Here is a 25,845-nt window from a genome sequence, read left to right as displayed (position 1 = left end):
ATGATCTCTTAGGTGCTTTTGTGACCAGCTGTGTCTCGTCATCATCACTGCATCCTTTCTCGGTTGCCAACATCTTGTTGTGGTCACCTACATCCTGTCATGATCTCTTCTGTCCTGTTATGAATTCATGCGTCTTGTAACGATTACATTGTGTGATCATCTCCTACGTCTTCTCCTGACCGCTTATGTTCTGTTATGATCACCTACTTCCTGCTGTACGTGTGTTAAAAAGAGGATTTCAGTCTTTATATGCAGTCTGTCAAAATCAACACGGACATTCAGTGTGCAGTGAGAATTTGGCTCGAGGTAACATCAAGCAGTCCACTTTAACCTGATCGGTCGGGAACGCACTGCAGTTAGCGGAGCGTTTTTCGTCCGTCCATCAGTGTGTGTGGTGTTTGCGCAGCAGCAGGCTGTCAGCGGGACTCTGGATCCATGTCATGTTTGACAGAAAATTGCTCCATAATTGTTGCAGACACACCTCCTGCTTCACAGCCACAAAAAAACATTGTGACACCAACCGGAGCTCGCAGAGCAGAGTAAACATGTTTACAGATTCATCTCTCTCTCTCTTCTCACACACACACACACACACACACACACACACACACACACACACACAGGGAAGGGTTTACAGCAGCTTTACATTAAGTGGACTTTATGTTAAGAAGATATTTTTCACTCGTTCAACATCTCCCTCGTCTGCAGCTGTTATCAAATCCTCCTCCTGCTTATCTCCTCTCTGATGCCTCCTTCTCTGCCACCACACTCTTCCCTAATTTCTTTATCTCCACACTTTCCTCCTTTTCACCTCCCTCCCTTTTCTCCTCTCCTGTCACTGCCTCCCCCTCACCTTTCAACAGAAACGTAGAGCTGCCAGACCAGAAAACACCTGATCATCAGTGTCAGGTAAAAATATTATATGTTTCATGTTATAACAAGAAACTTATCTTGATATAATGTAAAAAAAAAAAAACCCATCATTTTACACACCAAAACATCTTGTACATTTCTGTATCTTTTATGTTTTCCTCATTTTTTTTTTTCTCCCTTGCTTCTTTTCCTTTCGCCTTCAGCTTCATTGCTTTGCAGCTTTGAGTCTTTTCCCTCTTGTGTCCTTCTGTCTTTTTTCCTCCCTCTTTCCATTTTTTTTTTACCTCTCCTGCATCCATCCTTCTCTCTCCTCTGTTCCCAGCCACCAAAAAAAAAAAAAAATCTCCCTCTCTAAAACCCACCACCTCCCTTCTCTCTCCCCTCGCCTCCTCCCCCCATAATGTAAACCTCTCCTCCCCTGATCCTCCACTCAGCTTTTACGCGCCGTGCGTAAAGCGCCTCACTCTCGTGTCCGTGTCCAGAGCGCACGGACTGAGAGCAGAGAGGAGAGAAGAGGAGGACACTCGCGCTCAAAACCCCGAACCAAGCGCCTCTCCTTCACTCTTCTTCTTTGGTTTTGAGGGCGGTCGGTGTGTCTGTCGGCGCCGGACAAATGGCCGAATTCACGGGCGGGTTCCGTTGATCCAAAGTGACCGGGATGTGTATGTGAGCGCAACTCCCGAGGCGGGATTGTGTGTGATTTTTTCCCTAAAATAACCGTAAAACAAACAGGAGATCTGGCATCCTGCGAGTGTGTTTAATCAGAGGGAGAGGCGCGAGGACAGAGGACCTGCTGGGACGGACGCGCGAGGATCCAGAGGATGATTGGGATTTAAACTCGGAACCTTGCAGCCACCCTCACGCACGAACTTGAGGCGCGCGTGCGTGTGTGAATTTTTAACATCTCTCTCTTTTTTTTTTTTATGGACACCGGGGAGCCGCGCGGAGGTTTGTGTCCGGGCTGCGGGGGAGCAGCCGGGATCCGCGAGCGCTGCCGGGACCAGAGCTCAGTGCTGACCGAGCCGGAGGCACGCGATTAGACAGGAGAGGTCAGTGTGTCAGTCACCCACGTGCACACACACACGCACGCACACACACACACACACACACACACACACACACACACACACACTCACTCTCTCTCTCTCTCACACACACACACGCGCACATTATAGTATGCATATTTGCACGCACGGAGGTGTGAGACAGACGCGGAGGAGAGCGCACATCAGTGCCAGCATGTCGCACGTTACATGTGCATGCATGGACGCACACGCACATGAGACGGCGGTGATGCGCAGTACTGTGGTGGGCGCGCGTGCATGTGGGGAAACCGCACGTGCACACAGAGAACGAATATACTGGATGTAAGCGCGCAGTGTTTTTACATTAGTTTTTACATTATATTTAATTAATTTTATCATGTTTTCAGATACATATGAGACAGATATACAGAAGCCACTTTACATGAATTAATCACAGTGAGAATTTTTTGTGAAGTCACACAAAGGGACCACCAGATACACAAAATAATTTAAATATTAAGTGGAAACTGAATTAACCCTTTGAAACCTCGGCAAATTACCCCAAAATTTAGCAAGAAGTGAAAATAAATCAGTAAAAAATAGTAAAAAGTAAAGTAATAATAATAATAATACATTTTTTTTTTAAAAAAAAGGGAATAATAAATAAATAACACATAAGGGTTTTCTACAGAGCCTCTCATGTGGGTTCTGGGTGGAACCTTTCACAGATGGTTTTCGGTACTGCCCCTTTTGTTTGGTTCTTGATGGATTTGTTGAAGAAGTTCCAGTTGGTACCTTCAAAGGTTCTAGAAGGAACCAAAACATAGTGAGAAACAGAGCTGTCTTCACACTATGACTGAGCCGACCACCAGGGGGCAGGATATCAGCTGCCTGTGCATGGAAAGGCAGATTTCAAACTGCTCCCAAAAAATTCAGTTTTTTAAGAAAAAAAATCTTAAATGTTACACTTGATCTACCATCACAGGACAATTTGTTTTTGTTTTTTTTTTATTAACCCTCAAGATTTATTTAGTAAGAAGTTTAAATGAATCCAAAATCTGTGTATTCGGTTTGTGTCGGACAGTCTGAAGACGTCCTGGAGCGAGTTTTTCGTCAGCTTAACAAAAAATGTGTGTTAGTTTTACAGTTTTTGATAAAAACATGAGTGATGGACTTAATTTGTACCAAAGTGAAGTGTGCAAATGTTTCTTCACAGTTCAGCAACATTTTGGTGTAAAAGCACGTATAAATGATTTGTTATGATGTTTCAAACTTTTGAAATAGACGGTCGCCGTAGCGCCACCATCAGGGCTGTTGGCTTGTGTTTTGTACCTGAGGAGGTTTGGCATTGGACTGGACCTAATGTGCAAAGTTTGGTGTATTTCTGTGTTTAGGAAGTTGGATTTTCTCGCTACCTGGACCCTAAAATCTTGTAGAAGCAGCAGTTGAGCAGCAGCTCCTGTGTTCAGTGATCTAAAATTACTGTTTTTCTCAATAGAGTCTGGCTTTGAAGAGAGAGACGTAATGGCTACATTTTTTCTGTTGGAAATGGCTGTTTGACATTAACCCTTTAGAATCTGGATTGACATGAGTTTCCTGTGCTGCATTCAGACGCTGATTTCTTTGGAAAACAAAGATAATTAGCGACTTAACAAGGACTGTCGCGCATTTCCAGCAGTAATAATCTGTCTGCTCAACTTTTCCTGAAATGATTTGTTCAACAACTGATCCTCAACTTTAAGCCTCACCGTGTGTGCATCTGTGTGTGTGTGTGTGTGTGTGTGTGTGTGTGTGTGTGTGTGTGTGTGTGTGTGTGTGTGTGTGTGGGCATCATACTGGACGACTCCCTGCAGAGTGTTTATCGAGCAGAGAGAACCTTTAAAATCTGCAGCGTTGTTTGTGTGCCTGTAATGAGGAGCAAACATCAGAGAGCAAAGAGCCTCGATTCAGTTTCAGTTTCGCAGCTCCTCCATCAGATCGGTAACGAGCTGCCGTGTTTCCTCCTGCGAGCCAACAGCTGGTGACCCACTTCTGATAACTTATCACTCGGACCAATTTTTAATATCTCTTTGAATGCCGCACTTTGTTCCCAGAAATTAAATCTGTGACTCCGAGTGTGGCGGCGATCAGCGGTCGGATGATTCCACAGTTTCTCCAGGAACTCGTCACATCTCACAGCTGTCTGCAGGCTCCAAATGAATACTTTATTTCTACTTTTCTCTCATTTAGAAGCGAGCTGCAGTGGAGGGTTTTTGTCTTGCACTGTGGTCAAAAACATTTTAAAAAGTAATTTTATGCACTGAGTTTGGTGCAAGTCATTTCTTATAAAGCTGCTCTTTAACATTTTGAAAATTGAGCAAAGTGGTGAAAGTTTGTGAACTTTGGCTGCGAGTTGTGTCTCTGTTTCCCACAGTGACGAGAGTTTTCCGCTGACTGTGTGTGTGTGTGTGTGTGTGTGTGTGTGTGTGTGTGTGTGTGTGTGTGTGTGCTTGGAGATGGAAACATGAGTTGATCGAACCTGCAGCTGTGACATGTTCAGTAAGTGGTTGCAGAGGTCAGAAAATCTATAAATGTTGTTGTGATTATGAGCATGTGTGCACTCTCCATGGGGGACCGAACCGTCATCCATGGATACAGACTCAAGCTGGTGTGATCAGTTACACGTGGTCGGATCGAGGCAGCACTGTCTACTAAGTGTGGTGTTGTTATGAACCACAGAAGAAGACGATAAAACAGTCAGGTGTTTGTACTGAACTGTACGAACGCTCTGATCGATTGCACCGAGGCCGCCGCCCATGCCTCCACCTGATCGAGCCATCGGTCTCTCTGTCAGGCGCCGAGCTGGCTGTGACCAATCCTGAACCGAGGCTTCAGTCTGTCAGCGACCTGCAGCCTCCTGATCTCCTCCTATCTCCTCCTGATCTCCTCCTGATCTCCTCCTGATCTCCTCCTGCTCTCCTCCTGCTCTCCTCCTCCTCTCCTCCTGATCTCCTCCTGATCTCCTCCTGCTCTCCTCCTCCTCTCCCCCTGCTCTCCTCCTGCTCTCCTCCTCCTCTCCTCCTCCTCCTCCTCTCCTCCTCCTCTCCCCCTGCTCTCCTCCTCCTCTCCTCCTGCTCTCCTCCTCCTCTCCTCCTGCTCTCCTCCTCCTCTCCTCTTCTCCTCCTGCTCTCCTCCTCCTCTCCTCCTGCTCTCCTCCTCCTCTCCTCTTCTCCTCCTGCTCTCCTCCAGCCCGTTTCCATTTGCCTGTTTTGTCGTTTTCACGCGAACGCCTGAATAGCTGCTAAAATGGATTTTGAGAAAAACATAATGACGCCCAAATTACATTTTTTAATAAACAGAATGAGAAAATGTTTTAAAGCCATTTTAATGAATAAATATAATTAGTTTTTACAAACCATCCACTTACAGCAGTTAAAGTATGATTAATGCTTTTATGTTTGGGGCACTCACAGCACTCAGTAAAGGTTTGGGAAAGAACCATTTGTTTTTTAACATTTAACCAAAATGTCCATCTCACTCAAACCAAAGGGCCTTTTGCCACACACATCTGTTCCTTCAAAATGAAGAATGAAAGACAAAAAAATCACCAAAGTGTTTGGTGATTTTTTTGTTGTTTCTTTTTTAATTGTCCAAATTACAAAAATAATAAGAGGTTCAACATTTTATATGACAAAATACATTGTGTGCAGATTCTCCAAACCCCTTTAAAAAAAACTATGTTTCACAATGACAAATACGTAAATTCACCTTGTACCTTGTTATACTGATTTGGCTCCAAAATGTGACCAATTAGAGGGCAGCAGAGTGTGAGCAGTGAGCGGACGCCGTGACAGCGAGCAGGACAAACCGCCGCTCTCAGCAGAGACCTAAACGCAACAAGTGTATCCGTTTACACGCATCACAAAAGCCTGCAGCTCCCCCGCTGCGCCGAGGCCTCGCCAGCAATCGCCGCTTAATGGCCCCCCACTGCGAGTGTGTGTGCTGGTATGCATCCAACACACACACACACACACACACACACATCTGCATATTGATGCAAACACACACACACACACACACACACACACACATACACACACACAGAGTCAGGCTGATCTAATGGCTGCTGGCAGCTGAGCTTCAACACGCAACTTTTCGCCTCAGGACAGAAAGCGCCCAGTTTTAGCTCCGCCCTTTGTCACGTGTCATCACCTGTCAATCATTCTGATGTCCCGCCTCCTGTCCCCAGGGGGTCAGACGCCGCCGCTGCATGTGTGAAAGAGGCAGGCGGTGACATGATATGAGGGAGAGGAGACGACAGAAGGAGGACAACAAACAGGTCCTAGCTGTGACCCAAATGTCCCAAAATCATAGAAATCCAAAAAATGCCCGAAAACTTTAGAATGTCAAAAGAACTTAGGGAATCTCCTAAATTCCAAGAAATGTCCTAAAACCATAGAAATGTCCTTAAATCCAAAAAAAAATGTCCTGAAACCCTAGTGATGTCTGAAAATAATAGAAATGTCCCGAAATCGTTGAGATGGCATGAAATCATAGAAATGTCCAAAAACCTTAGAAGCATCTTGAAGTAAGTGAAAAGTCCAGAAATGTCAAGAAACTTCTTGATGTTAAAAATCTTAATTTGTAGAAAACCATGGATGGAAAATCAATCACGAAAATTCCTAAAAGCCTCGTAGTTGAGATATTTCAGTTTGGACCAAAGTGACACGACACCAGCTGAAATCTCAGCTCATTTCTTTGACATTTATTTCTGATCTCCTCACCACATTAGCTGTTTTTTCTCTGTGCACTCTCCTTGATTTGTTCTCGGAAACCTAAAAATAGTGCGAGTTTCTGCTGAGAGTCTGACAGGCAGCTCGCTCCCCTCGTTAGTGTCGGCCGCAGGAGGACGATAGCGAGATTAAAACTTCCACCTCAGAGAGCAGCCGAGTCTGTTTACGCTGTTTTTATCTGACATTTAAACACTTTGTGTCGAGTCCTGCTTTGTCTACATTAGCAGAGAAACGAGGAGTAAATCTGATCTGAGCGCAGCTGCTTACGCTGGTAAAAGCGCTGCTCGTGTTTACAGTGAACAGATAGAGACGCTCCGGGAAGCCGTAAAGAAAAAAGCTCTCGCTCTGAAAGTTTTCACTGCTAAAGTCATTTTTTCACTGGAGAGACGTCTCTCAGGTATGTGGTGTCGTGTCATTAAGAAAAATATCTGCACTTGTGATTCCCGATCTACCATCTCTGATGGAAAAACATGGGGAGAGGGCGACGAGCAATTTCATCCCCCTAAAAAAGCAAGAAATTGGTAAAAAGGTACAAGAAAATTATGTGTAAACAAGCAAAAAAAAAAGTAAGATAAAAAAGTTCCCCCCTATTTTTTTTATCTTTTTCCATAATAATCTAATAATATCAAAAAGAAAAAAATGCAAAAACAGTGCAAAAAAATAACCTATAAAAAGGCAAAAGAGAGAGAGAAAAAAAGAAACGTAAAAGACAAAAAGAACAAAAAATCATTTCAAGAAAGATAAAAATGATAAAAAATCTTTTTGTTAGATTCTTCTCATTTTTTTATATATATATTTGCTATTTGCATTTTTGCTAATATATAAAAAAACAAATTGCTCATGAAAGAATCTGGATGATGACAAAATTTTGTAAATATGTTGTAAAAATTGTAAAATGTTGTAATTTTTTTGATATTTGCGATCATGTGTGACAGTGGACGCATTTAAGAAAAGCAAAGACCTTCTGAGTCCGGACATTTTGGAAAAGTGAGCCATTTGTGAAAAGTGGCGACATTTTTAGAGGAAGTGGGGAATTATGAGAGAAGTTTGGACGTTTGTGAGGAAACGTTTGGAAAGTGAAGCAGTGCTGGGGTAATGAGGGTGTTATTTGGGAAAAGTAAGGACAGTCGGGATAGTGAGGACATTTTAGAAAAGTCTGGACACTTTTTCCACAACAGAGGAGTTTTTTTATCAGGAAAATGTGGACATTTATGAAAACGTCTTTTCGTTAACGTCTTCTCATGAACACGTTTTTTTTGTGTTGTATGATCACTTTACGTGACAAGCGTTTTCTGTAAGGGAAATTAAAAAAATATATATATATTCATAATTGTATATTATAAATTATGCTAAAAGAAAAAAAACTTTACTTTTCCATTTTTAGCACTTTTTTGTATTTTTCTTTTTTCTAATTTTTAGGTCATTTTTTTGTATATTTTTGCAAATCTTTTTTTGACTTTTTGGGTTAGGGCTTGTTCAGTTGCCTGTTGCCTTCTCCCCGTGTTTTTGCAAAAAAAAAACCCAAACCAAATTACACAAAAAAGGGGGGAAAAGTTGAAAAAACTATATTCACGATTGACATTTATTTTTCCTATGTTAAATAATTGTTTTGTAATTTAATTAATTTAATTTATTTATTTATTTACATTTTTGTGCCATAGTCTTTTAAGTTACTCATTGCCCTCTCTCCATATTTTTGAAAAATTTATTTTGTTTTTTTTGATTTTAGTTTTTTTTAATGAATGTAATAAAACTAATTGTTCAGGTTTCAAATGGTTAACATTTCATGCTTTTATGAACCACCACTGAGACACACAGGTGTCCTCTCTGCACCTGATTACAGCTGAGCTCAGGACACAGCAGCAGCAAAGACGGACAGAGACAGCTCTGCAGCTCAGCTCGATTCAGACCCTCACTCTGACTCCCCAATTAGTTTGTCTCGGAGACGAAGACAGTGAGACAGCTGTTCGCTGTCTGGAAAGCAAACTTTCTCTTTATTGGTCACCGAGGGAGAAAATCACGAGCTGCACAACATCCAGCTCGCTGCGTCTGTGGATTCAGAAGATGAACACAAACCTCAAGGTTATGCAGGACGCGATCCATTAAAACCAAAAATAATTCTATTAAATTACATGCAAAATATACAAGCAGGTTAACCCTTAGAAACCCAAATAATTTGCCTTGATTTCTTTAAAAAAAGAGAAGGCAGTGAGCAACGAAGGGAGAAATTACCCAAAAATTAGCAAGAAATTTGTAAAAAGTACAAGAAAATAACCTTTTTTTAAAAAAATAAAAATAAATCAGCTAACGAATAAATTAAAAAATTAATTAATTAAAAAATTCTTTTCTCTAATATTTCCCCCCAGCTTTTTTTAAAAAATTTCTCAATCTTTTTTTTTTTGGAGCAATTTTTCAATGAGAAACGTGGTAATAAATATTTCAAACACTAAAACATGTATTACCCAGTTTCCCATTGACTTTTTACCCGTGATTTAAAAAGAAAGCCCAATTTGCTCAGGGGTCAAAACGTGTGAAATGCGTCAGGAAGCAGTACAAGAAGAGTGATGTTGCTCCAGGTTTCAAAGGGTTAAAAGTATCCCTTACACGCTGAAAGCAGTGTTGATCTTCTTACGACTCCTAAAATGTCAGACTGTTCCTTTAATATGTGCTTTTTTTTGTAATATTCTACAAAAAACTGGTGTAAGTGGAGCTTTTAGGTTTTGACTGCGTGTTTTTTGGTGTCTCGAGGTCGTCGTAGTACTCAGCAGCTGAACCTGAGCGCAGATTTTGGTAAAGAAGATGACTCTGCTTTTGTATATAAGTGTTTCTCTTTTCATGCATTTTGTAAAAAGCCCAAAAGTGTCTCGGTCAGTTCAGCTCAGTGTCGACTAAATCCCTCAAACGTCTGACACCCTGCGGCGTTTTCTGGCATCCTCTCGTCCACAGTCGCTCTCCTCTCTAATGCATTCTCTCATTCTCTCTCTCCATTTAGCCACGCATCGCCATGCGCTGATTTATTCATCACTCCATTTTCTCACTTCCCTGTCACTTGCAGCACCTCTATTTTTGTCCCGGTCCCAGGGAGCGCCGGCAGAACGAGGCAGAGCTGCTTCACTGAACGCTCGCTCTGTTCGGAGACACCGAGCGCCTCGTCTGCTCTCTCACTCACATCTCAAACTCCTCAGCAGAAAGTCATTTTCTCCTCAAATTACTGGAAATAATCATGACCGTCATCACCGTGTGTGCGCAGAAACCGTCTCCACAAATAAGACGATTGGTATTTTACATTCTAAACTTCATGCAGAGCGCCGTGATGAATCACCTGTTCTGCATCCATCTGCACATTTACATTAAAAAAACACCCTCTGAATACAAAATATGCTCCACACGCCCCCTCAGCGCCGCGTAACCTCACCGCAGAGTCTCCTGAGGAAGAGCAGGTGTGTGCGAAAGCTTCCCAGCATGCATCAGCGCAGATGTTTTCTGGCATACTGTAAGTCTCTTTTTCTGTGTTGGTAGTATTTTGCTTTTTTTTTTTACATTTCCATACTTGTTGATTTCAAAGTAATCAGTGTGCCTGAGTCTGTACTGTAGGATGTAAACTGTACATGAACTCTGCATACTGTTTGTTTTGAAGCTACGATTACCAAAGTCAAAAACTTTGATTTTTGGGGATGTACCTTTAGCAAAATTTTAACATTTGAGAGAATATGACTTTCACGAAATGCAACAATTTACCAGAAAACACAGTAACAACCACATTTTATAAAACACATTTCAGAAAAATTAACATTTCACAGACGTGATCGGTCACTTCGCTCATTTCGTGGGCAAAGCTATCTTGCTAACTGGCAGTTTTTGTGTTGTTTGTTGCCACAGACCTCTGGGTGATTTTTTTCAGGATGTTGGTTTAATCTACGGGGTGAAGTGTGGTTGGGCTGGACGCTCATGTCGGTTCCCAGTGATCCATCACTGTTGGATGGGATCGTTTATGGCGGCAGATATCATGTAGTCTGATCGCGCTCTCCTGTCACAGTTCGTCATCAGTCAGTTGAGTCCTGCATTTATTTTCGGCACACGTTGAAGGCCAATATAAAGAAGATTGAGCTTGAAAAGCTGCAACTGTAGATCCCTGCTGTTGATGTGGACACACTTTATACTTCAGAGAGTGAAAACAAGAGACGTTTGATAACCAGCTGTTTGAGCGATACGTGTGACTGCCTGGAGTCTTTTTGTTTCCAAACATCACGTTCATTTTTCACGAGTTTGGTTGAAATGAATTTTGTGTGAGACAGAGCAGATAAAAGAAGCTCTGGTACGCCAGACAGCAGCTTGTCTGTCCATCTGTAATCATCAGTCTTACAGTAATCCTCGGACTCTGAGGCTCAGAGGATCTCAGAAGAGTCGGAGCCGCTGGATTTTATTCTCTGGGTCTAATCACAAAGTGATATGCACCTGGATGAAAAGGTGAACCCTGTTGAACTGAAGATATCGTTCAGCCTGTTGAAGAGCTGCTGCTCCCAAATACTGTTTTTCGGTGGCAGTCTGCAGTCTGTGGGTCTAATTTCTTTCTAGTTTGTATCACTGTAGCTCAGAGAGTTTCTGCCTCTGAGCACGGCGCTCTTTAGCTGGCTGTCGCTCATTCATGAGGGATTCAAGCCCGAAATGATGAGATTGCATTTTCACCAACAATTGGAAGTCTTGCTGCCCAAGAAAACACTGTATCATCTGCAAATTATATGATCTGCAACAACTGTGCAGTTTAAAAAGTAACGTTAACATTCAAAGTGAAGTTTTTAAGGCCTCAATACTGAACCCTTTTGGACTCCAGATTTAGCCTTTCAATTTACTACTAGCAACCTGCACATATTGTCTGTTTTTGAAATAAGTACATTGTAAACTAATCCTCAAGATCCATTTGTTGTATATCAATGCGATTCATATGTTGTTGCTCATTTCTTCTTTCTCTGCTACATAATTCCTGTAAAACACATAACTTTCTTTGTGTTATTTAGGAAAGAGCTGTCAGATACTGGGGGGTTTACAGTCAGCAAATAGGAATGAATTAAGATCAGAAAAATGTTGTATCATCTGCAAACAATAAAATCTGCACCATTTTTGATGTTTAAAATGTAATGTTGAAATATATAGAGTGAATTTTTTTAGGGCCTCAATCCTGACCCCTGTGGGACTCCAGAATTAGTCCTTCAATGTACTACTAGCAACCTGTACAATTTTTTGTCTGTTATCCAATTAAATACTTTGTAAATTATCCCCTGACATTAATATGTCATGAGCTATATTATGAGTTGCAATTTTTTAGGATCAGAAACTACACCTTCCGTAATTTTATGTCTATTTCTTTCGGGATTTCTTCCATCAGTCCCATTTGTTCTTGAAGAGCTGTCAGACACCTGGGCAACAAATTAAGATCAGAAAAAAAGGTTATTTATTCATTGAGATGAAAATGTCAGAGATAATTCCTATAATTTCACCTGTGGCTGTTCAGTTTTTCTCTTGCCCCCCTGAAGCTGCATTCTGACATTTAAACAATGTTGGCATTTTAAATCACAGATTCTTAGAAAATGCTTGCAAATGTTAAAATCGGTTAATCCCAAGCCACTCCTCAGGTCATGAGACAGCAGAAAACCATAAATTAGAAAACAGAAAGTAGTAGAAACAGTAATTAATCTTTGGGCCACACAGTGATTTCTGGATTTTGCCTTTTGGTTGTGAAAGAGATTTTCTAGTTAGACGCTGTTATTCCTGCTGACAAAGTAATGAACAGTGTGAACTCTCATTCACGATCAATTCTTAATCAGCACAGTAAACTGTCACTTTTCAAAGTTTAATGGGCTGCGGGGACTTTGTTGGAAAGCTGACGGCTGCTGCTCCACTTTTTCTGCACTCTGGAAACTCGTGATTTCTTTGTCTTGTTGGTTTTCTATCCCCCTGATTCACCACCTCTTTTCTTTCTTTCCTCTTTCTCATTTCTTTTCTGTTTGTCATCTTTCTTTCTGCTGCTCTGCTCTGTTTAACTGGAGCACAAAAGTTGTGAAAGTAAATCGAACTGGAGGTGTTTGTGGTGTGACTGCACATTTTTAGTAATTGTTCGTTTGACCGTAATTTACCTTCTTTTGTCAAATCAGTGTGAATGCATTTCTCTCTTTATAAAACTTTGTGAAAAAAACACTCTAAATCCAACATTAGCCAGCAGTCTTCTTCATTTGTTAGCCTTTATAACTTATATTTATGCATCCAGAGAAACTGAACATCCTCATCTCATTTGAGTCACGTTTGTGTCAAGTATTTTCAGTCCATCCTCATTTCAAAGTTGTCAAATGCTGCCACTTTTGAATGTTTTCAGTGTAAGATCCCGACACCAACAGCCACCTTTTGATCCACTTAATACACCAGACAGACTCGTTTGCAGTCTTAAGATACTCACTGGATGCACCTGCTGCACCAGCGTGATACCTGTCTGGCCTGTTCTCACTCCAAACTCACATCCGCTGATATGTGATGACTTCATACAAATATGGCTTTTTCCAATCGCCTGAAATACCACCTCATGTGAGTTTAAAAAGCTTTTTTGTGATAAATGTGAGTGCTGTCTAAATTGACATGTTTCTATTAGGTGTAATTTATATTTGCAGTTTTATTTTGCGCAATTTGAGGGTTCATCAGAATCCGCCTTCTGACAACAAGTGTAGATACGAGGAAGTTTCTGGCCATCCACAGATCAGATTTTTGGTTTTGACAAACACAGAGCTGTTTGATTATTATTCTTTTTGGGCACACAAACTCATTTTTTGACTGACAGGAGCGATTAGAAAAATTCCTCAACTGCAGCGACCCACCTGGCCCCCGAGGATGAACTCCTTGCAGAGTAGTAAATATTTTATCTCTTTTATTCTCTCTGCTCTCTGATTTGTCTTAATAATTAAAACACTGCAGGTGAGAGAGCGGTGAAGCAGGGAAACAACATAGAAAAAAAGAGCGTTTTTAGCCTTTTTTTTCCCCATATCGATTGAACCTTCACCACCTCATCAATCAAGACAAGTGAGGGTTTAGTTAATATTTTGTTCACATCAAATTTGGAGGTTTAAGGTCAGTTTTTTCACAGAGGCCTGCATTTATTATTCCAGTAGAAATATAATTCAGAGACTCTTGGTGTGCTGCCTTCAGGGTCCCCCGCTCTCCTCTCTGATTAAATTCACAGCACCTCCGGCTCTCTGCAGTTACCCGTCTCCCCGATGCACTTTACTCCTCATGAAGGTCACGAAAGATCAGCCAAGATTGCGATTTACCAACATTTAACTTGGGGTCGATGCCGTGGAACTCGTCATTTTTAGTGTCTTGTCGCTGTGAGACAGATTTACAGCGCGGAGCGGTCAGAGGTCCGTGTCCTCAAGGAGAAGGACTGATGTGATTATGTCATCATGTCAGAGTTCGCTGCAGATTCAGTCCGAACGTCCCCGTCAACAAGCACACAATGTTCCGAGTCTCTGACAGGCTTTTTCAAGTCAACACAAATTCTCCAAATTGTTTTCTTTTTTTTTTTTAATTGTTCTGTGGGTGAAATTGGTTCTTAATGGAAGTTTTGGTTTTACAAACAGCCCCTGAAGAACCATTTCTTCAAAAAAGATTTGTATGGATAAAAAAAAAAAATGAAGGAAACCCTATGGTCTTACAAAGAACCCTTGAGGAACTTCTTTATTTTTTATTAAGGACTCTTAATGGAATCCTTATTCTTGCAAAAACCCCTGAAGAAAAATTTCTTCAAAAAAGGGCTCTCTCGCCAAAAATGATTCTTAAGGGAACCCCATGGTCTTACAAGGCATATTTGAGAAACCTTTTTTGTCAATGTAATCCTTACAAAGAACTTTTTCTGTGAAACAGAGTTCATTGAGTGAAAAGAGTTCTTAAGGGAACCCTTAATCTCACAAAGAACCCTTGAAGACCTTTTTAAAAAATGTTTCTTTGGATGAAAAAGGCTCATCATTTTTTTTAAAAGATCTTTGCAATGAAAAGGAATCTTAATGGGACCCTCAGTCTTACGAATTACCCTCGGAAAACCTTAATGGAAAAAACTTAAGCGAATCCTTTCTTCAAAAAAGGGGTCTTTAGATGGGTTCCTAAGGGTTTTTTCGTCTTACAAAAGCACCTTTTTTTTTTAGAAAGTGGTTCTTCAGAATCACATGGTTCTTGGTAGAACCTCAGCCTTTCAAGAAGAACCCTTTCGGTACCCATATTTCTCAATGTATGTACTTTAAACCCAGTGTTACTCAGTGCTCAATATTGACTTATTAGCAGTAAGAAGGAAGGTGTTAATCCTTTTTTTTAAGTATGTGGTCTTACAGAGATCAGATTTTTTTAAAAGACAGACAAGACAAAAAAAAATATAAAAAAGAAATGTTAGAGTGACTGTAATCTTCTAATAGAATCTGTAAAGGTGATGAAAGGCCTTTCAGTTCTCCGTTTCTCTGCAGTTTCTTTGACCTCTTTGAGCTCCTTCTTCTATGAACCACTTCAGTGAAGCGGTATCCACTTGAGCGCACTCGCTGACTGAAGCGGACATCTGGCCGCAGAGTGACTCCACAGCGATGCCGTCTCATTACATCCACTCTCCACGAGCAGATCTCAGAGGGCTCGAGTGCTGATTGCGGCTGCAGCAGCGATTGACTCTCAATAAAAATGAAGACGAAAAGTGAATCAGAGACACAGTTTGACTCCCCGGCTCTCACTTACTCGACCTCGGACTGGCTGCTCTGTCCATGATCCGTCCGGAGAGACGTTACGAGGTTTGACTGTGTTTCTCTGCACAAGGTCCGAGCTGCTCAGGCGTCTTTCTCTGGATATACAGAAAAACTGACCTCAAATGTGGTGTCGGCCTGGATTTTCCATTCGACCTGCGCTGTTTCATCTCCCGCTCGGCAGTGAAAGTAAATGGTGTGACTTCCTGTGTTAAAGCGCTACGGGCCGCGGGCTGACCGAGCTGTTGTCGCCTCCGTCTGACTCTTTTCTCCTTGATCCAGTTCCTGTTCCGTCAGGCTGCGGACGGATCAGGCACATTTGATGCGGCGCCGCAGGCTGACACTTCCCGCTGATGTCCAGACCTGAGAGCTCGCCGTGGCTATAAACAGCACAGCGGGGGGGGGGGCACTGTTGTTTACATGGTTGAAAAAAAAGGCCATTAACCTTAAAAAGACAACCAGGAGACATCCATTTAAGCATTATCACACTCGAGGGTGTGCTTTAACGTCATTTGTGGCACGACAGTGATGCTGTTAGGACTGAGACGCTTAATTGTCCGTAATAATGCAATTATACAACTATTACCAAGAAAATAGCAAATATTATCAACATTTACTCATGTTTTGGGGCAATTAGTTCTCAAAATAAAAAGCTTTTTGCAGATGTTATTTGCGTTTCCATGGAAATACACAAACTAATAACTGGAAAACTATCAGTCACGTCAGTTGAATCCTGTATGTAATGACATAAGTAGGTTAAACCTTAATGACCTGTGGACACGTTTTCTAGTCCCAGTCGAACCTTAGCAATGACTCACATGCACTTTCTTGTCCCTGCTGAACCTTAGTAGTAGACCTGCAGACATGATTTCTAGTCTCTCTTGAATCTTGGTAAAGACCTACAGACATGTTTTCTAGTCACAGTTGAACCTTAGCAATGACAGATTTTCTAGTCCCTATCAAATCTAACTGTTTTCTAGTCCCTGCCAAACTTTGGCAATGACCTGCAGTCACATTTTCTAGTCCCTGTCGAGCCGTAGTGAGTTGGCCGTTACTCTGCATATCAGCTGTATCTACTCCTGGAAGATTTTGAACTCTTCGATATTGAGCATCTTATTTCATTTTTACTGTTCTCAGATTACACTTGTCCCCTCTCTGAGACAGTATGATAATCATATTTAATCAAGTGCATTGGTAAAGAAAAGGTGGAGTAGAGAGCAATTGCTAATTTCACACCTACCATTATTGTAATATGACATGCATCTATTTCTATTATTGCTGTGCCCCCCCTCCCCTCTCCCCCCCTCCTCTCTCCCCCCTCCTCTCTCCCCCTCTCTCTTTCTCTTTCCTTTTTTGCCATGATTGTATTTCATTTGCTATTTACGACATCTATTGCTCGTCTGTCCGTTCTGGAAGAGGGATCCCTCACTATCCTCTACCGCTCTTCCTGAGGTTTCTTCCTCTTTTTTTTCCCCGTTACAGGGGTTCTTTTTGGGGAGTTTTTCCTCGGGTGATGTGAGGGTCTGAGGGCAGAGGGATGTCGTACACTGTAAAGCCCTCTGAGGCAAACCATGTTTTGTGATAATGGGCTCTATAAATAAAACTGACTTGACTTGACTTAATATTTTAATGATGACGAAGCCGTGCTGTCTTTCTAATTTGAGCACATTCTGAATGTCTTGTCAACCAATCAGATTGCTCGGTTGGATCTAATTTTAATCGTAACTTTTCTGAGAAACAACAGGTTACTGTAATAAGAGATCCTATAAAAAGTGGAAAGATTGCAACCCCAGTGCAACAACGAGCACTAAAAACATTTCATGCATGACCTGCTCCACGGTTGACAAGAAGGACTGTGCCCCCCCTGGAGGTTTGAGGTTTGGACCTTTGTGTCCCCAAGAGAAGGGGACTTACTGACTGCTCCACTGGAGAGCTTGTCATGCATTGAGGAAACATTGCGTGCAAAACAGAGGTATTTTTGTCTTTTTAAACTTGAAGAGCTTGTGTAGTGTTCGTGATACAATTCTGAAAAAAACAAACCCCATCGTTCTGCTGGTTTCGGTTGAAATGTCTAATAATTTGAAGTTTGATCAAACATTTGGCGAGACGCCTCCAGCCACCTCTCTGTCAGCCCTGCTTCATTTGTGCTAAATTTGTCTTATTTTGAAAGTCTTGGTGGTGCTTTTTGTGGTTGGCGTTGGAGGGTTGTTGCATGTGACTGAGTTGCTGATCAGAATGAGGAAGTCAATTCAGTAGTCTGTAAATTTTGTACGAACTCCAATATCAAATGCAAATTTTTTGCATTTGTGGCTCTCCCCCATGGCGTAATATCCCATGACTGCTTAGTGAAGCTCAGTGTATCTGCACATGTGAACCAAGTTTGGTTACAATGACTTAAGCCAATTTTGATTACAATAATATATGTAAAATTTACATTTGAGACACAGATTCGAAAATTGAAAAAGGACTGACTTATTGAAATTTCCTTGATAACTTCAGATCAGCAGAGTCCTGCTGAGATTATTTTGACAAAGTTTTTGCAGATTGGCCAAAAATTGTACATTTTTAAAAACAGATGACTGCTGGAGCAAAGATGCAGATGAAATAAGACAATAAAATGTGTGACAGAATTTGACTAAAATTTTGGCAAGCCAAGCAGTTTTTGAGAATATTGAATTGAGGGTGTATACTTGATTGTTACACCACTCTCTTGAGGTCAATAAGTGTCATATTTTGTGTCTAAGTAGTGTATGGAGTTTGCAACGCACCTGTCAGTTTTGGTGACTTTTCGTTGCATGGTTTTTGCTGCACAAACACCTTTAGAGGAGAAAAATTAGAGGAAAAAATAATGAGAACGAACACAGTTGGGTCCCAGCAGCTGCTTGGGCCCCTATAAAACATTCATTATGTATTCTACTTACTGATTGTCAACCTTGTGCAATTGCAGTAACTTCTCTCCATCTTTTTTTATTTATGACTTTTTGCTCTGTTAAAGTGCCCCCACTTTTTCAAACATGCATCAGTCCAAAGCCATTTAGGATAATTTGAAATTAATGGTGATTTATGAGTCTTAAATCCTGGTCAGTTGGGTTTAAGCTCTATTATGCCTATGAGTACATGCAGCAGCTTGAGCCAATAATCCAGTTAATTGAGCAATCAATTAAATGCTGAATTCATTAGTCACTGGACCAAGCAGCCGTCATGTTTTTTTCCAGCCGTTCAGTCACATTACACCAGAAATTTGGTTATTGTAATTTGGCTGCTGATTTCTCATCATCATGAGTCAACAGCTCCAGCAGCTGTGACTCACCAACCATGGAGCCAATTAAGGTACTTCAAACCGTTAAAACCTGACTGCAGCAGTTTCCACCCAAAGTCAAACCCCTTCAGAGAGCTACAGCTCAGTCAGAGGTGAAGACAGACACACGATGCACATATTTTTAGATTCAGCGCCTCATCAACTTCCTGAGGATGTCATTATGTCTGATGTCAATCACAAACAAACATCGTTAAATCTGCTAAGAAGTCACAGAAAAAAAGCTTCTTTTTTGTATCAAAGTAATTCATTTTAATTTTATATCATTTCTATTTTATTTTATTTTATTTGTCCCCGAGGGGCAATGAAAAGGCACATTGAGTAGCACGCTAGTTCTAATATCACAGCCAAAGCTACCGTCTGGCCACATCATAAATCGCTGGCGTATCATACTGCCGCAAAAGGTGCAGTCCAGCTGCTTTATAAACTCACGACATAAGTTGATGTATCATACTGCTGTGAAAGGTGCCACCCTGCCAGGTCACTGCGTATCATAGTGCCCAGAATGCCCCATGCGGTTGCGTTATAAACTGACGTTTTCTGCTGGCGTATCATACTGCCCCGAAAAGGTGGCTTTTGGCGTTGGCGTCTGACGGCAATATCACTGACCACGCAGCAGTGTTTGATGAGTTTCCAATGAGGACAGCAGTTTTTTGTGTTTTTTTCTTCAGCCAAAAGTCCAAGTTAGAATCATCTGTAGGATCTTTTCTCAAGAAAATATCCAGTCAGAGATGAAAGTTTTCTACTTCAGTGTGTTGAGACTTCATCTTTTACTCAGTGCCAGCAGCGCTTACATTGATTCTGAGTCTTGGGGAAAAAAACTTGTTACTTTTCAAACGAGACCATGTATGTGCATGTGCTTCAAATGTTTCAAGAGCAGCTTTCAGTTTCAGTTTCAGTCTTGGATCAGTGTTTGCAGTAATGCTGCATGAGGAAATGGCGCCAGTTTTCCAAAATATATGCAGATATACTTTGAAAGATCCTGTATCAGAGGAAGAATGAAGAAAAGCCAAGTTATCATAAAATTACACGATCATCCAGAGTTGAAAAGGATTCTTGCTCAGTCTCGACTCGTCTTGTGCGCTCCCGTCACCTCAGCGCTCGGCTCTGAAACCTCTTTGTTCCTAAACATTTAAACTGCAGAGAGCAGGATTTCGACTGCTTGACGGCCTCAAAAGAAAACACTGGGAATCACAGCGGCCGAGTCAGGAGAGCTTTATTAACCTTGTGTTCAATTTGGGTCACTCTGTTTTATGCAAACACCTCTGAGAACCATTGTGGGATTAAATTAAAGAGCACTCTGCACTCGGTTTGTTCTGGAGCGGAAACATCGTCCTGTGTGTCGGGCCCCTTGATGTTCTTTAATGAGTGTGTCTCTTTGATTTGACCCGGCTAATCAGCGGGGCCGGCTCAGAACAAATAAATAATGAACAGTCGTCCTCGGAGAGAGATCAGGCGAGATTTCAGTCGTCCGCTGAATGTCAATGAAGCCACTTGACAAAAATGATCTGGAATCAAAGTGTTCTTTGAGTCTCTGCAGCCAGAAAATAACGCCGCAAGTAGAGTTTGGGAGGTTTGCTCGGTGAGAAATAGTTGATTCTGTCTGTTTTTAGGTTTGAGAAGATAAGAGACGGTGCATTAAATTTGGATTATTAAAGCAAAGTGATTGACAGAGTGGAAGTTAGTCAGACGTGATGTAAACAACCCTGCAAGGTGGAGGCTGGAGATTAGAGAGAGAAACAAATTAAGAGGATTTGTTCAGTTTGTATCAGAACAGGCCCCAAAACAAAGAAAAGATTAATGCAAACAAGGCAATTAAGTGTTACATTTTCAACCTGGAACCACAGGCCGTTTGCTTTAATCTGCTCTGTGTCGGCAGCTTCGGGTTATAATCTCACGGCATAAAAACAACTGCATAGCTGCTCAAAACTAAAGCAGACCAGAGGCGCTTTTGGAACTTTTTCATATTTCTCAGAAACAGGACTCAGCTGAATACTTGGGAGAAAAAAAGAGTATCCTCTATGGATAATTTACTTTTTACAAGCATCATCCAAAGCTGTTCTGGAAAAAGTTTTAAGTTATAAATACAGCAACCTCTGATCAAACCACATGAATTTCAGGCTGCAGGGAAGCGATACTCAGCACAAACTGTAGTGACGTAACCACCAAGAGTTTTTTAAGGAAATAAAATCACAAAAACATTTTAAAGGAGAGAAAAATTCCCAAAAGTTTTTGAAAATGACCAAACATCTTAAAGGAAAAAAATGAACAAAAATTTTAAAAGACAAAAAAAGAAAACCTCACCAAAACAAAACAAACAAAAAAAGTGCCAAAACTTGTACTCAAAGAAAACATAGAAGGCAAAAATCACCATTTGTTTTAATTTGGGAAACATTTATAGAGAAAAAATAAATCCCAAAATATTTTAAAGGAAAACAATTGCTAAGAAGTTTTAAAGAAATAAAAATCCCCACAGTGATTAAAGCAAACAAAACAAAACAAACAAAAAAATGCTAAAAGGAAAAATAAATCATTCATTTTTTAAAAAAGAAAACATGCCTTTCAAACTGCAAGTTCGGATAATCCCATAAACCAAAAGAAAATCCCTCCCCAGTGTTTTAAGAATTAATCTGACACGCCTCCGCCTTTCTGTACCACCCCTCTCATAAAAAACAAACAGTCCCTAATAATGATAAAAAGCCCTGGATCTAACCATCTGTCCGTATACTTGACTAAATGCACTCAGTGTGATTCCTTCACTTTAAACTAAAACACATTTTTCCATCTCTGGTCAGTAAATGTGAAATGAAAGCAGCTGTAAAGTATTCTGTTTCTACTCTGCACTAATTACTAACAACTACTCATATTTTTAACATCGCAGTTTGTAATTAAAGCGTCAAAAAAGTTTTTCACGGTAAATAAGGAGAGTGAGAGTGCATAAAAAAGCATCAAATTAGAGTTTAGGTATCAAAAAAGAGAATCCCCCAAAGTCCTCAAATCCTCGAAGTGCCCCTGGAAAATGCTTAATTACAGTCAAAAATCCGAAACGATGAACGTCATGAAGGATAATCTCATTGCCACGGACTGAACTGGCCTTTTACAGTGAATTACATCCACGAGCGGGCTGTCACCGCGAGAAAGAAGCTGACATTGAGCTCGAACTTCAGCATTGAAAAAAGTCTTTGTGAAGCTGCTCTTTGGTGCAACATTAATGTCTGCAGCTGCAGAACAGACTCTCACTGGTGTTTTCGTGGTGTTTGTACGCCGACTTTAACACGTGAAGTCTGAAGAGGCCACAAATTAGCTTGGTCTAAAAACTGCTGAACCATCTCGGCTCTTAAATTAGTCCCGTTGTTTCAGCGTTTGATACAAACAGAGGATGTTTGTGGCGGCGATGAGGAGGCGTTAATTAGGCGGCGTTTCTTTAAAAAGTGGTCGATGGTTTTTATTTTTAGTGTCTTTTTTCAGCAGTGCTTGTGTGGAGCAGGTGTCAGCCTTTTACACATGCTGCAGCCTGATTGTGGAGGTAAAGATCAGCGGTTTCACAGAGAAGCTGGCAGCAGTGTGACGGCTGCCAGTTTGAAGCTAAATTTCCCCGCTTAATTATTTTGTGTTTTTACTTTGATGCTTAACTTTTCAGCCTCAGCTGGTTTTCGTTTTAAACGTGCATCGGCGCTTCAACAGCTGCCTCTGCATCTTTGCTGCAAATAAGTTTGATTTTTGTTCGTATAATTGTCAAAAAAGTCCTTTGTGATCATTTGATCCAAAGTGATTGTTGGCTAATTAATTGAATCATTCATCTCCTACGTCAGTCAAATCTGCCAGTCTTCACTCCTTTTTCAGTGCTCTTGCATCTTTCTTTTTGCACGTTTCTCTTTATTTCTGTCACTCGTTGCAGCTCCTTCAGAGGTTAATTTTTTCTTTTAAGTACGTAGAAACGTATACATTTTCTGTGTTTTACATTGAAAAACAGTGGCATTTAAATGGCATTTTGTAAAGAAAATGCTATTTAAAGGGTGGAAGATTAAAGAATATTTTTTAAATATGATCAGGACTAAAGTTACTTGAAAGATTTAACTCAAAAAAGGCAAATAATATTAATTTGCGTTACTTTTATAGCAATTTAGGAAGAGGACTTTTTGTCTTCTTGGAGGACGAGAGGGACTGTTTTTATTTTTAAAAGTCTGCACAAAAAATCAAATGCACCAAAATCAAATTTACTGTTAGTCAATGGCATATCCCAGAGTCTGATAATCCATCCCAAAAAAAATCTAATTAGCATTAAGTATGCAGAAACTCATACCTTTATTGTGTTTTTTTAACATTAAAAACCAGTGAAATTTTGTAAACAAGCTGGCATTTAAAGGGTCAAAACTCTGAAAATTTAAAACTGTTTAAGAAATTTAAAGGACATTTTTGTCCTCTGAGCAGACGAGAGGAACTATTTTTAAAAAAAACAAAATCAAATTTATTGTTTATCAAACCCCAAAATATGAAACCAGGCTTTAGTATTTGTAAAATAAAAATTCATTTATTTTGTCTTTCAGTTAACAGAGCATAAAAATTCTGAAGATTAATGGATATTTTGTTTTTATTTAAGTATGGAAGTTGGTTTAAAGAAATGGAAATATTATTATTACATTGTTATTTTTTTGTTAGATTCCAAACCACGTTTTCTTTAAAAATCACAGGTAAAATATATACAATGTCCCGCATCCTTCCCATGCGCCAAAATAACCAACTCCCAAATAAAACAAAAAACCTGTCATATTCTTCTCATTCTTATTATCCCCAACACGTTTGACTCCTGCATGAGCCTGGTGTTGGTGTTCTGAGGGTTTCTGTTTGGGATGTTTGCCGTCTCCTCCGTGTTTGTAGAGATGTAAATGTGGAAAAGATGCTTCAGACCTTCGCTGAGGTGAATCTGAACCTCCTCGCTGCATCTTGTGTTGTTTTCTCTTCTGGTGAGTCGTCACTGATCCTGTCAGCAGCGAGCCCGAGCAGGCGGGAGCTGAACGCCCTCAGGCCGCTCGCTCCGTGAATCACTTCACCGCTGTGTGTGTGTGTGTGTGTGTGTGTGTGTGTGTGTGTGTGTGTGTGTGTGTGTGTGTGTGTTTTCCGCACAGATGTCTGTTTCCCCTGAGGCGGGCAGACTGGCCGACATCAGCTGTGAAACGGAGAGGTCACAGCTGTGTGTTTGTGTGAACGCAGCTGGTGTGACATTCTCCCACCTGTGAACCTCAGAGTTTCACTCCGAGTCTCTGCGCAGCGACCTGCAGCTGGGTTTAGCTTGTTTAGAGTTTTTTTTTGTAGGGTGAACTTTTATTTTGAACTTTTCATTTTTAGGAGACAATTCTCAAACTTAAGCGCATTTCTAGGATTTTAGGACACTTTTAGGATTTCAGGATGTTTCTAGGATTTTAAGACATTTCTCTGATTTTCGGTCATTTATAGGATTTTAGGAAGTTTCTCTGGATTTTTAAGATATTTCTCAGATTTGAGAACATTTCTTGAATTTTGTTTCCAGGACTTTAGGACGGGTCAGTAAAAAACAGTTTACTGCTTGGCAGTACATTCACATTGTCAGAAGCCCAGAGTGGTTACATTGCAGCCTGTTTGCTGGCTGCAGTGTTTTCTCAGTACTGGACCAGTTTCAGCAACTGTTGTTTCCACTTGTAACTTAGACACAAAAACATGGGACAATGAACAATAAAAATGCAGTTTCCCGTTCCAAAAGACAAAGTACAGCAGCATTTTTTTGGCCGCTTTCACCCAAAACTTTGCTGGATCTCAGACTCTGACTTCGCCTACACGGTCTGAAACCATCCGAGCTCTCCAAAGCTTTTCTTTTTGCTTCTGTATGAATATTCACAGCCTGGAGGTTTGATCCCACTGGGAGCTGCCCAGTACAACCACCATCTGCTGCTGTGCATCACCCGCGCTGACGGGTTCACTGGGAGCCGTGAAACATGTCTCTTTATTTAAATCGTTCTTATACTGCTATTTTTTTTTAGATTACTGTGTTAAGTGCAAGTATAAACTGCAATTTTAAAGATTGCTATTATTATCACACAAGAACAACAACTCAGACTGAAACTTATGTTAACTGGACAAGACGGGGGCCACTCCGGCAAAGTGACAGGAGGCCAGGGGCCACAGCAGCCCCATCCCTGTTTCTAGGTTTTAAAAATGTTTATGAAACTTAAGGACATGTTGAGGATTTTAGGGCTTTTTTCAGATTGTTGGACATTTCTTCGACTTTAGGAGATTTTAAGGACGTTTCTAGAATTTAAGGAAGTTTCTAGATTCTAGGATATATTTGGGGGATTTGGGGCATTTCTCTGATTTTAAGACGTTTCTAGGATGTTAGGATGTTTCGGTGCCATTTCTATGATATTAGGAAATTTCTCGGCTTTTAGGATGTTTCTCAGGTTTTAAGTCTGATGTTTGGAAATTTCTCGGATTTTAAGTTGTTTCTAGGATGGACATTTTGTGGATTTTGGGAAATTTCTTGTATTTTCGAATATTTTTTGCATTTTAGGACATTCCTGGGACATTTCTTGAATTTTAGGACGTTTCTATGATTTTGGGACGTCTCTTGACTTTTGTTTGGTACTTAAAGGCTGCTGGAAAAGCAGTAACAGTCACTTAAAAACAAATACTTTTGTTGCTGTGGGGTCATTACACCCAAATGACAGGTGACATTTTCATTTGACAGGGCTGAGTAATATCAAGTTTAACACTAATGTAATATCTTTATCGATGCCGACTCAGTTGGTCAGTTTTTCTAAAGAGAATTAGGTACATTTTCTCAGAAGTCAGTTTTTTGAAATAACACCAATCATGTGCATTATTATATTTGATTTTATTCATCGAGAAACAAGAAGCATCTGTGATTTTTCCTTTTGAAGAGTTATTCAGTGTGTTTCCTTCAGTGTAGATTATCTGAAGATCTACTTTCAGCAGAAATCTGATCTCATTTTTGCACATAATCCGTGTTTCTGTCCAGGTTAAGGGATTAGGAATAACAGTCACATTCCTGATGAAGTGACCCAGTTCAAATCTTTTGGTACGCCGTGTTTTCGGTGAAACGGGGTGAGACA

The 25,845-nt window shown here is 40.7% G+C and overlaps 1 protein-coding gene across 1 annotated transcript in view; it reads left to right on the top strand.

The window, feature by feature from the left end:
* Positions 1-1,822: 1,822 nt before the first annotated feature.
* npy2rl (neuropeptide Y receptor Y2, like) overlaps positions 1,823-25,845 on the top strand; it is a 42,879-nt gene continuing 18,856 nt past the window's right edge. Inside the window, exon 1 of the mRNA XM_042512580.1 lies at positions 1,823-1,922. The gene's annotated coding sequence lies outside the window, so the exon portion shown is untranslated. The remainder of the gene's footprint in view (positions 1,923-25,845) is intronic.

The sequence above is a fragment of the Plectropomus leopardus genome, chromosome 23 (assembly GCF_008729295.1).
Source record: "Plectropomus leopardus isolate mb chromosome 23, YSFRI_Pleo_2.0, whole genome shotgun sequence".
Taxonomy (NCBI): Eukaryota; Metazoa; Chordata; class Actinopteri; order Perciformes; family Serranidae; genus Plectropomus; species Plectropomus leopardus.
This window is presented reverse-complemented; position numbering and strand designations above follow the sequence as displayed.